General features: G+C 35.0%; 1 long non-coding RNA gene across 1 annotated transcript in view; it reads left to right on the plus strand.

Annotated features, from left to right (window-relative positions):
- LOC107726928 (uncharacterized) overlaps positions 1-12745 on the plus strand; it is a 115119-nt gene that overhangs the window by 36998 nt on the left and 65376 nt on the right. The window contains exon 2 of the long non-coding RNA XR_001638309.1: positions 5964-5996. This is a non-coding gene — a long non-coding RNA (uncharacterized LOC107726928). The remainder of the gene's footprint in view (positions 1-5963; positions 5997-12745) is intronic.

A 12745-nucleotide genomic window follows, 5' to 3' on the forward strand; every position in this document is an offset into this window, starting at 1 on the left:
AACATGCTAGTAACATGCTAATCATGCTAGAAAACATGCTACTAAAGTGCTAATCATGCTAACAAAATGTTAACACCATGCTAGTAACATGGTAATAATGCTAACAGTGAGTGACAGTGACAGTGACGTGACATGTGGCCAAGTATGGTGACCCATACTCGGAATTAGTGCTCTGCATTTATCCCATCCAAAGTGCACACACACACAGCAGTGAACACACACACACACACACACACACCGTGAACACACACCCGGAGCAGTGGGCAGCTAGTAACATGCTAACCATGCTAACAAAATACTAACACCATGCTAGTAACATGATAATAATGTTAACAACATGTTAGTAACATGCAAATCATGTTAGAAACATGCTAGTAATTTACTAATCATGCTAACAAAATGTTAACACCATGCTAGTAACATACTAATCATCCTAGAATCATGCTAGTAACTTGTTAATCATGCTAGCAACATGATAACCATGTTAGAAACATGCTAATCATGCTAGCAACATGCTAGTAACATGTTAATTGTGTTAGCAACATACTAATCATACTAGAAACATGCTAATCATGCTAGCAACATGCTAGTAACATGCTAATCATGTTAAAAATATGTTAGCAACATGCTAGTCATGCTAGAAACAGCCTAGCAACCACCCCAGGTACCCTAGCAATATGTTTTATACCTATCTGTTTTTCTAATAGACTGTATTGCCTTGAAAACATTCAAACGTTGATCTTTAAAACTATTTTAACTTTCAACCTACTTCAAACTGAAAACTTTCAGACTGCAAGATTTTAAAACTTTTTCAAACTTTCTAGCTAGACTTTTTCAAGCCAACTTAAAGTTTGTCTACAAACTTTTCAATCTAGTTATTATTATTATTATTATTATTGGTGTTGTTGTCAATAACAGCATAACAGCGAACAAAAAGAAAATATGTTTTGTGTAAATTACACTTTGAGATATATATACTGCTCAAAAGTTTAGAGTATTTTTTTTTATTAAGGCTGCGTTTAATTAAAAATACAGTAAAACAGTAATATTGTTTAAAAATATTACAATTTAAAGTAACTTTTCTATTTTAGCATATTTTAAAATCCATGTATTATGTTATAACTGTTTCAGTTTTGTGCTTTAATAATGGTTATTATAATATTAATGATAATGCTAAATGATACACAAGTCAATATGAATATGAATATAAAGAAACACTTTTTGTTGATGAAGCCGTAGAGCTTTACTGATAGAGCTATGGGAGTACAAAAGACAAAAGGTTGGGAAACACTATTTCTAACTGGGTTAAATGCTCATTCAACTCTTTTGTAGAAACTTTCCTTTAGCCTATAGTTCATCTCCATATACAGCAGGGCTGTTGAGATTGGCATCAATTATACATATGGATATTTGAGAGAAACAGAAAAGCCCCATTAGATTCTCATAAAGGGTTTCTCTGAATCGTCCTGTCTTATTATACATCAAGCACAACAGCCAGAAGGAGACCTAGAGGACAAATGCATTAGATAAATGATCAAATGAAGTATAAGTGCCATTTCAGACACTGCTTACATGACCTTTAAACAGCTCTGACATTTTCTGCTTTCCTTTTAAGTTAAATAGTCTGTATAGAAAAACATATAGAGATAGAGACAGAGAGCACATTTTGTTTACATTACCACTTAAGTGGATCATCAGTATCTCACCAAGAAAAAGACCATACAGAGCTATTCATAATCCTAGGACCCCCGAGCGTTTGGGTCCTTGAGCTGTAGCGGGGTTGACAGTGGCAGAGAGTTAGATAAATGGGGAAGGAGCACCCCGATCAATACTAACCTGGACTGCCCACCCAGGAGAGAGAGACAAGAATTGGGACAGAGTGGTAAATATGAGCTTAACAGATGGAAGCATCTGTGAGCTTCTTCTGAAAGTCTTATAACATTGTATACGCCTGTGCCGTAATGGCACATTAAATCTGTGGTAAGACAATGCCTGCTGTCAGTGTGAGCATTTCCTCTTACGAGGCAAGAAGTAGATATTGTTACTCATTAAAATCCCATCAGCCAAAATCATAGTATTCAGTTTTCTACAATAGCTGTTCGCAATTTGCTGTTAGTATGCAGTGTATGGAGTCATTATCTGAACTATATTAAGATGACTAATTAGCAATCTTTTAAAAATTCATCACTTAGATTAAGTACATAGATGAAACCTATACATGGTTATGAAGAGTCTAGAACGTGTGCATTATATCATTAATTCCTTGGATTGCACAATGTTATATTAAAGGGGTCATATGATGCGATTTCAATGTTTCCTTTCTCTTTGGAGTGTTACAAGCTCTTGGTGCATAAAGAAGATCTGTAAAGTTGCAAAGACTAAAATCTCAAATCCAAAGAGATATTCTTTATAAAAGTTAAGAGTCAACCACACCTACCTAAAACGGCTTGTTCTAACACGCCCCCACATGTCTACGTCACGATGTGGGAAGATTTGCATAACGCCGCCCAAATGTTTACGCAAAGAAGTAAGGCGTAACTTTTATTAACTTTTATTAACTTTTAGTAACTCTGCCGCCATGTCGTGAAGGCGCTGTGTGTTTCGTTGTGAAAGCGAAACTACTTTGTTTGGTCTTCCAAAAGAGGATGATATCTGCTTCGTCATGCCTGGAGCTGATCCGTGCTGGTCGCTGAGGAAATACATCAACTTTGCGCTGTGGATCGCCGGATCGGCTTTCACCGTGGACGAAGCGGAGTCCAGCCCGGGGTCGTCACATGTGGTTGCGGCAAGCCCGCCGGACGCTCCTTCGTCGAATCCGCCGCCTCTGCTCACTCTAGGCCGTTGTGTGTGATGCTGTGTTTCGTTGTGAAAGTGAAACTACTTTGTTTGGCCTTCCAAAAATGGACACGACTAGAAATCAGTGGTTAAGTTGTATTTACAACACTGTTCCAGAACACTTCAACCCAAATATTCAGATGTGTGCAGCACATTTTATGGAGGACTGTTTCCTGATCCTGGGAGAGTAGACTACAATGCCTGCTGTTCTGACTCACAGACTGTAAGTACGTTTTTTTATGTAAGTACGTTTTTTATATTTTATATTTTTTATATTTAAAGCGAGTTTTTTGGGCAGTGTAGAGTAGTTCTTGTTGTTTGTCATTTCTCCGATCACACATGCAGACATGGTTTTATGTTTACGTGGCGTGATGCAACGCGTAAAAAGACAGTATAAGTTATTATAATCCATAATTATGTCCCCACTGGATGCAATGAATGCTTCGTTTATAATGGGTTTTCATGTTTTTAAATCATCGCTCCGGCCTAGCAGGGCATCATCACAATATGGTGAGGGGCGTAACATTTCCGTCTCACGCTTGAGGTATTTGGCCAATCATAACGCACTGGATAGCTGGCCAATCAGCGTACACCTCGCTTTTCAGACCGATGAGTTTTGTAAAAATCGACGCGTTTCAGAAAGGCGGGGCATAGAGGAGAAACAACAATGTACAGTATGTGGAAAATAATGTGTTTTTTTAACCTTAAACCGCATAAACACATTTCATTACACCAAATACACAAAATAATGTTCTTTTTAGCAAAATCATATGACCCCTTTAAGACATTTATGTGAGATATATTTAAGGAGACTGGAGGTAATTGTCACAGAATAAAGTTCACAAGGACTGTATTTTAGCAACTGTAAGGTTGCCACATACCTTTTAAATGCAATATATATTTTTTCTAACAATTTATTAATTGCAGTATTTATTGCCCAATTCAATTGTTTTTTCTGTATAGAAAAAAATGCAAATAGTCCATAACATTTAATGTACCCTATACAGTGTGACAAAAGGTCAATGTGAGTCAAATACATTTTCTTTGTCTAATCTAATTGTCTATTTTTTTCCTGAGCGATAATGGTGACAATTTTAACAGCTTCTTTATAGTCAAGATTGTATAGTACGTGTCTATACAAAAATAATAAACATTCACTGCAGTATAAAATGTGACTAGTCACAATCTCATTTTATATTTAATTATTTCTTTAATTTCGTGACACACATTTTTAGTTACAAAATGGTCTCAGTTGACAATATACACACGTCACCTAACGCTCTGTTTTACTCTCTGAATAACATTCAGAGATATTTCCACATGTTCGGTGCATAACATCTGTGCCACAATTCTACACTATTCTATTCTCCAGGCAAGGACGATGATGGTATGGAAATGTCAGGAAGGATAAATCCTACGGATTTATGTCATTCCATTTGCACCAAATTCCTACATTCAAAGGTCACATCAATAAGTCTTTATTTGAACCACATGCATCATTAATCATTCAAACTCACATCTGTCATCACAGAGGACTAATGTGCTGTCTATAGATCTGTCCTGCTTTGAGGGTCACCCTTCACTTTAAAAAGTGTCATTGATTTCTCTGCTTTCACACCAAAGACCTGTGAATATGTGACATTCTGTTTCAGTCTGAATTTTCTTTTTCAATGTGACAAATTACTCAAATACAATTACATGTAATAAAATGATTAATGATTAAATGGAAAAAAAAATAAATAAACAATCATCTGAGAAACATAAGCAATATCACATGAGCATGGTAATCTGCAGCCTTGATAATCCTAAAAACAGCACAACTGCGAGTGTTATATTGTCAATCCAGTTTTATTAAACAACAGGTTAATACTGAGTCACTTACATTTAGCTTTATCTGTTTTTGGTCCGCCAACACAACTAGTTCCAAAAAATTCCAACACACAGTAGTGGTGTTTCATTCCTGAATAAATCAGCGTTTTTGAACACATTGGTTGAATGAATGATTCAGTGACTCACTCATAAAGACGCACTTGTTTCATCCATGAATGAATCAGATTGTTTGAACGAATTGGCTGAATGAATGACTCAATGATTCACTCATAAAAACAGTCACTTGTCGCCACCTACTGGTGTAACATGTAACCTACAAAACAACACTAATGGATTACAACTATTCATAAAAATTATAACATCTTTATCTGAATGACAAATTAATAATTCACACTGTCAGTTAATCAATACATAAAAAATTACCATCTTTGGCTAATGAGCAAATTACACAGGTCATAGAGTGATTTATTGTAGAATAAGCGCTTCCTATAAATCATCAGCAGCACATTCATATGACAGTTGCTAAGCTTCTCCTTAGTTGTAAACATCCCCAAACAAACTAATTGGGCCACATAACTCTGCATATGGTATAAAAAATTACTGATATTTTATGCCTTTTGTAATCTTTAACTTAATTTTGAACTTTTGTTTACCAATAATACATTCTGTAGAAAAGAAAATCCTTTTTGAGCAGCTGTTAAATGAAGGATGGTTTTGCACTCTGCTTATGAAATGAAAGGAGAAATGAAAGACATTGCTTATTAGGTACAGAACAACCTCTTGTAATTTCTTCCTCAAAAGAAGCATTTATAAGCAGAACAAAAATAGTGCCTAATTATGCGTTCTTCAGCAAACTACAGAGATTTTGTCTAACCATGAAAGCATTTCTTAAGACTGCAAGCACAAAGGGATTTGTGACTAGATGTAATGCTTCTCTATTCTATATATTTCTGTTTTTAACATGCCCATATTTACATAAATGTGCAAGTGTTGTTATGTTTTTATGACCCTTTTAACCAAAGGACCGGCCTCTTTAAAGCAAACGACATAGAGCATCAAATGGTGGTTTGGGGGCGTCTGACAGAGCTTAATGTTTATCTCCCACCGTTCAGATATTTGTGCTACAGTACAGTTCATGCTGTGCTTGTTATGAATTATGAAAAAGACTGAATTATTATGTAACTTGCTTTTAAAAGGTTGAGTTTCCACCTTTGAGAATTTGAAAAAAGGTTAAATCATTACATTGGATGGCTTGATGAAAATAATTGTGATGCTATTTTTCTTTCTCCTTTTTTCAGAAGACCACTGGGGACTTTGCAATACATCAGAGGGTAAGTGTGATAGATGTTCAATGTTTTTTTTTTATTAATGCAAAATTAAATCCATACATTCCAATCTGATATGATTTGCCTATAAAAATAGCACATTTTCTAACAAAATATAAAACCAGATGCCTGACATTTATAACTGTTTTTATTTATTTATTTTTGTCCTCTGTTTTTCTTACTGCATTTATAAATAACATATTGATTACAAAAAATCAAATCCAAGTTGATGGCGGAGGAAAAAGAGAATTTGAAGGTTCAATGCAGTGGGCAGCGTTTTCTTGTCAGTCTAACAAAAGCATCACACTGCCTTGTGTTAAAAGTTCAGCAGGGTAAATCTTTATCACTGTCAAACCTTCATTGTAAAGTACTGTTTTTGTTTAGTCCTCAAACAAAAACAATGTCATGCAAATGGCAGCATACAGTGTAACAAAACAGCATTTCAGTCCATTTAATTGCTGATTTTGCTTCACACAGGGAAAATTGTGGTCTCTACCAACCCAGGAGCTAAATCAATGCAAAGACATCACTCAATTGTGAAGCTCACCTCCCCTCCTTCCTAAAAATCATTTGAAATACCTCTGTATATGAGAGATGTACATAAAGACAATCAGGGGAAAATAAAAATACACCATAGACTGGCCACTCCTCATGCCAGTCACACTTAAAGTAACACCTCTCGCAAAATAAGCGCCATAAGTGGCCCACACTAAAGAAAACAATAGCAGCCTATGTCTGATAACAGATAGAGAGGACGTGTAAATAAACCACACTGTGCATGAAATCAGTGGAGTCCAATGCTTTTTTTAAGTCCTGCAAATGCACTCAGCCTCATAAAGGATCTTTATTAGGCCCACACTGGGGCACTTTGTCAGGTTTTGATGTCTCGGAGACACCAATGACTGTTATATCTCTGCTGGTAAAGAGCAGGGCCCAGATGAAAAATTAAATAGAAAAATGAATGGCTGTCCACAAAGACAAATTATAGAAGCTGGTTATTTCACATAGACTAGGTTCACACAAAGTACATCTACTGTTCAAAAGTATATATATATAATGAATTAATTATTATTATTATTATTATTATTATTGAAAGTCTCTTATGTATGGGAGCTTGTTTCTGCCACAGGGTAAAAAAATAAAATAAAATCAGAAATCCGAGATTTAAACTCAGAATTTCAGGATATAAAAATTTTAATATTACAATGAAATTTAATTTATAAAAAAATAAAATTTCAAAATATAAAATGTCTGAATTGTGAGATATAAACTTGCAAATGCAAAAATAACATTTAAAATTATGAGATAAATGTCAACAGAATTGCAAGATTTAAACTGAGAATTCTGAGGAAAAAGTCAGAATTTCGAGATGTAAGCTCAGAATTCATTGTTTATTTCATGCAATTCTGAAAACAGTTTAAGATTCTTTGATTAATAGAAAGTTTAAAAAAAACAGCATTTATTTGAAACTTGTAACAGTGTAAAACAGTCTTTACTGTCACTTTTGATAAAATTTTATCTGTCCTCGCTGAAGAAAAGTGTTAATTTCTTTCAAAAATAAAACTTACTTCCCCAAACCTTTGAACAGCAATATGTTTACATGCGGTTTAAAAACTAGTTCGGACTACAACAATAATTTGTCTATTTAAATGCTAAAAGAATGCTTAAAAATGCTAAATGCTTAGAAAAATAATGAGTTGTGACTTTTCATTTTCATAATAAAGTGTGTGTAAACTGTATTTAGCACTAAGGACAGATACTGTATTCTGCTTTGGTGTGAATATAGCCACACACACAGCTAGACCTTCTCCCTCCAAGATGAGAATGGATGGATTCAGGGTCCGGACTTCAATTCACAGAAAGGCTTTTGTAGTTAAAAGGCCAGACCGTTATATTACAGCATGGCCTTTTTCAAAAGCATTTGGCAGAAAGTGGATTAAGTTATTGATTTGTGGAAAATGTCACAGCATAAATATTTGCGTTTTAATAGAGTACAGTGCAATCAGTGTTGACTTGTCTCAATGAGTTTTTCATTTCAGCTCTACAGCTGGAGCGAGCAGAAACTGTTGCCACAATTCATGCGCTTCTCAAATAAGGGCTTATGTGTTCAGCATTGCTGAACGATTAGCATGCAAAACGAAATGAATTGCTTTCATTGATTGAGTTTCACACTGTTATTAACAGCAATGAAGACAGACAAGAGGCCATGGATGACTTGGCTCTTTGTGGCGGAAAACGTTGACGTTAAAGCATATATCTCGTGGGATCTCACTTAACCTTTTTGTTTCGCAGCTTAAACGTGATAAATGACTGCATTAAATGAAAGTGAAACATTTTATTATCCTTGACAGCTGTGGAGTACCTTGGCTTTCAGGCCTTTTCTTTTATGTGGAATTTGACTGTTAACTGACAATAGTTCATTGTCATTTACTGGTATTATCTGTTGCAGATTATTTTATTTATTAATTAATAGCATGAATCACCATCTCTGAAACTTACTTTACCTCAAACTTTTAAACTAGGTCATCTGTTGGAGAATGCATGAGGTAGTCCCTTAGTTTTATACATATATATATATATATATATAATTTTTTTTCCTTGAGGTCAGTCCTCAGAGATCCTTTTTAGGAAGTTTGGAGGCCATTATGTCACCAGGACAAAAAGGGAAAGATGCCATTTTAATTAAAGTTGGCAGATTTACCATCCACATAGGTTTTAAAACATCACCCGTCTGTGCAGATCGAGGCCGAAGTACCAGCGATAAAAATGATTTATGCTAGCCAGGGCAGCGGAGAGATTTCTCTAAGGAATTGGTGGAGGGATTAGCACAGGCATTGGAAGCCTGTACTGTAATGAGGAGGAATGGCATTAGATTCATACCCTTAAAAACGAATGGCGCAGCCGGGCCAAACAATCAGTTACTCTACCTCAACATGGGCCCTACCTCAACTCCTGCATTGAGACTTATTTTCAACCTGGGATAAGAAGACAAAGGATGGTAGATCTGGAAAGGAAAAAAAAAAAATCCCATTTTTTCATTAGGCTGTTTAATTAGTTTCACACTAGTTTAAACCAGTTATATTGGAAGACTATGAATGACAATCAATGAGAAAATTAATTAACAACAGGACATGCTGATTAGTGAATCAAATTAACTGTATATATCTGTGCTGTTATTGTTAACTAAAACTATTCAAAATCGTTTTCAGTAACTAACATTAAATGAGTTGCCTTGGCAACTAATTGAAATAAGTTTAAGTTAAATTACTAAAATTACTACAAGTAAATAAAAGAAAGATAAATAGATGTATTTAAAAAAAATAATAATAATACAAATTACAAAAACCAAACACTATTATTAACAATAAAATTTAAATTATTAAAAATATTAAAAATAAAATCTTAATAATACTAAAATAACACTTAATATTTGCTGAGAAAAATCCTCCAGGTCATAAAAATAAAAATTAAAGACATTGGATTACTGAAGTAGACATTATAAAAAGTGGCTGAATGATTCAGCTTTTTTGAACTAATCATTTGCGAATAATGTAATGACTCACTAATTAAGACAACCACTTGTTTATTTTCTGAATGAATGTTTTTAAGCATAATGGTTGAATAAATGATTCAATGACTCACTCATAAAGAAAGTCAGTTGTTTAGTTTATGAATTGCTTGAATAAGTGATTTAAATGACTCGATAGAAAATCGGATGTGTGTCAGATCCGAGTCATCATGTTTTAAAGAGACAGCACTGATTTGAAAGTGAAACCTGCTGAAGTCTGTCATTGATGTATATCAAAGAACAAAAGAAAAAGAGAAATCCTTGGACTGTTCTAGTCGCTGATCAACTTTTATAGCTTGAATAAAGATTCATATGTATAGTTTATGCATATATAATATAATTATGTGAAGATTGTTTTAAAATCACTTAAATTAAAAGTTATATATTTCAGAGCCTATTAAATGTTAAAAATAATGGCTTTCAATTATACTGTAATGTTGAATGGCTATAATTAATAGGGAAAATTGAGGGAAAATGCACCAGCAGGACAAATTGAAAACATTGTAAATATGTTTAGTTATTGTAGTAGTATAACTGCCTGTTTTTGCAAAAAGATTTTCATGGCCGGTAAAAAAAAATTTGCCATTGGCAGGTGTGGCAAAAAGTTAATTTTAGGCCCTGTTTTAGATACTCTTTTCCACAGTACAGTTTCAGTGCTAAATAAAATTATAATTCCCGTTCCAAGATATACTATTTAAAATTCAATGAAACATTTATAAGTCTTCATCTAGTACAGATCATTATTTTTGTGGCTGTAGGATCTGCACCTCTCTGTTATAATAGAGAGACAGCCTAAATCCCTTAATTATAATCCTGATCTTCCAGTTGCATGTCCTTAGTTAGTATGCTTTCAGCCAAGAAAAATCCTGTGCACAAAGAATCCAAAACACTTGGACTGGTTCCCTTAAGCTCACATCTTTACATGTTTACAGAAAAAGAGTACCAAGGAAAATGAGAGCTTGCTTTGTTGATATTACCACTTTGACCTCAGTACAGTTTAGAGTCAAAGACTAGCTCTCATAGCGCTCAGTTGTTGGTAATGGTCTCAGAAGCTTCGTTTCTATACTTAGGCAGCCAGTTTTGAGGAAGAAAAGACTAATGTTTGAATCATTTATGTGTGCAAAGGGTCTGCAAAGACTCCAGGCACCAGATGCTGGAGAAATGAAGGCAGGACCTTCAAAAAAATTACACTCCCTTTGTTTCTCCACCTCAAACAGCTCATTCTGCTGTGAGTCCCTCTTTCTCATGAAACAAAGCTGAATTGATTCAGTGAAAAGATAATCATATTATTCCTCTCCCCCATGGAGAGACAAGACGATTGCATCTCTGGCGTGGTGTTGTCTGTCAGCATTGGAATTGTTAATTAGCACCTGGAAGCTCATATTTTATGCCTCCCCACAGCACATTTGAGAGGAGGCTATTCGTAAACTGTTCATGTAACCATTTGGAGCATCAATACTGTCTCCACACGAGCTAGTATTGGGCGAAAGCAAACAGAGAGAGGGGAATACATTGCTGTATTTGTGAATAGAGGTGGGCAGTGGGTTACTAGGTCAACAATGATAAGCACTTCACATTTACATATTCAGCCTCAGCACTGTATTTTGAATCATGTCTTTTTTTTGAGGATTTTCTGCTATTCTGATATTCTGCTTTTTGAGGATGCTATTTTCTATAACCTAACATATGGTATTTTCTTTGTAATAAACAGCAGTGGTTCTCAACTGGAGGGAAAAATTGTAACAAAAGACATTGTGTCTCATTCGATAAGCATGTGCATGTATTTGTGTGCAAAACCTGTATGTGACAAATCTTGTAAGTTGTTCCTATTTGATTTTTTTCTGAATTTGGGATAACATTTAGAACCACCTGAAGCCACACACTGAAAAAAATACAGACTCTCTGTAGCTTTTTTAAATATGTTATATATTTATAAACTATCCCAAAAGTTTCCTAAAGCTCCAAATCCAAATCTAAACTTTCCACAAAAATACTGAGCAGCACAACTGTTTTCAACACTGATTATAATAAGAAAAGTTTCTTGAGCACCAAATCAGCATATTAGAATGATTTCTGAAGGATCAAGTGACCCTGAAGACTGGAGTAACGGCTGCTAAATATTCAGCTTTATATTTTGAAATGTCATTGTTAACTGTAATAATAATTCACAAAGCAATATTTCACAATATAATATTAGCAATATTACTGTTTTACTGTATTTTATGATCAAATAAATGCAGCCTTAGTGAGCAAAGGAGACTTCCTATAAACACTTATTTTGTGTAATAATATTTTGCAATATTACTGTTTTTACTGTATTTTGAGTGAATAAATGCAGCCTCAGTGAGCATATAAAAAGGCTGCTTTCAAAACCATTAATAAATCTTGCCAAATCCCAAAATATTTAAACGGTATAGTAAAATTTAGTAGATGAAAGTTTTAAGAAACTCAAACCAATACAGAACAACAATCAGAAATTCAAAGCAAAAAACAAAATGTGGCAAAAACCCTTGAGAACTGTGGACTGTGGCTGCCGTGATGTATTCATAAAGCATACATCTTTACAGCCCTAGTTAACACACTCCACCCTGCATGTTTATTAATGCTCAGGCATGCACAACAGCGGATGTTGAAGTTATTCACCCCGAGAGTGATGGGAGCTTCCGCCACTCCGTGCAGCTTGGACAGCTGGGGTCAGTTTAATTGCAAACGGGTCAAGCAATAATGAAAGCCTTTCCCCCCGCGAACAACCACAGGGCAGCGGCACAGACAGGTCCACACAAAATACTGCATAAAGTTTGTCCGGCTAAATCACTATTGGTTATTTTTCAGCCTGTCACAGAAGTGCACGGATATTAATGACAAATCTAGCACAGTGCAATCTAAACAACTCTCCGATTCAACCGTGCTTGTGAGTCTCTTTTGTTAATTACTAATTGCCAGGATTAGATCTGAGATCCATTGCCTCATGCATTTTAAATGAGGTGAGTCTCAATGATTTCTTATTAGTGCCTCTGCACAAACAGTGCATTCAGGCAGTGGCGGCTCGTCGGGGGAGGCAGGGGAGGCACAGCTTCCCCATAATTTTGAGGTGCAAATGGGAGGAGGACGATTTAATGTTAATAAAATTCACAATTCCTTTCAGTTCATGTCTCAGAATGTGTATTTTTTGTTTGTAATTTCACAG

This window comes from Sinocyclocheilus rhinocerous, unplaced genomic scaffold (assembly GCF_001515625.1).
Source record: "Sinocyclocheilus rhinocerous isolate Xijiao unplaced genomic scaffold, SAMN03320098_v1.1 scaffold606, whole genome shotgun sequence".
Classification (NCBI taxonomy): domain Eukaryota; kingdom Metazoa; phylum Chordata; class Actinopteri; order Cypriniformes; family Cyprinidae; genus Sinocyclocheilus; species Sinocyclocheilus rhinocerous.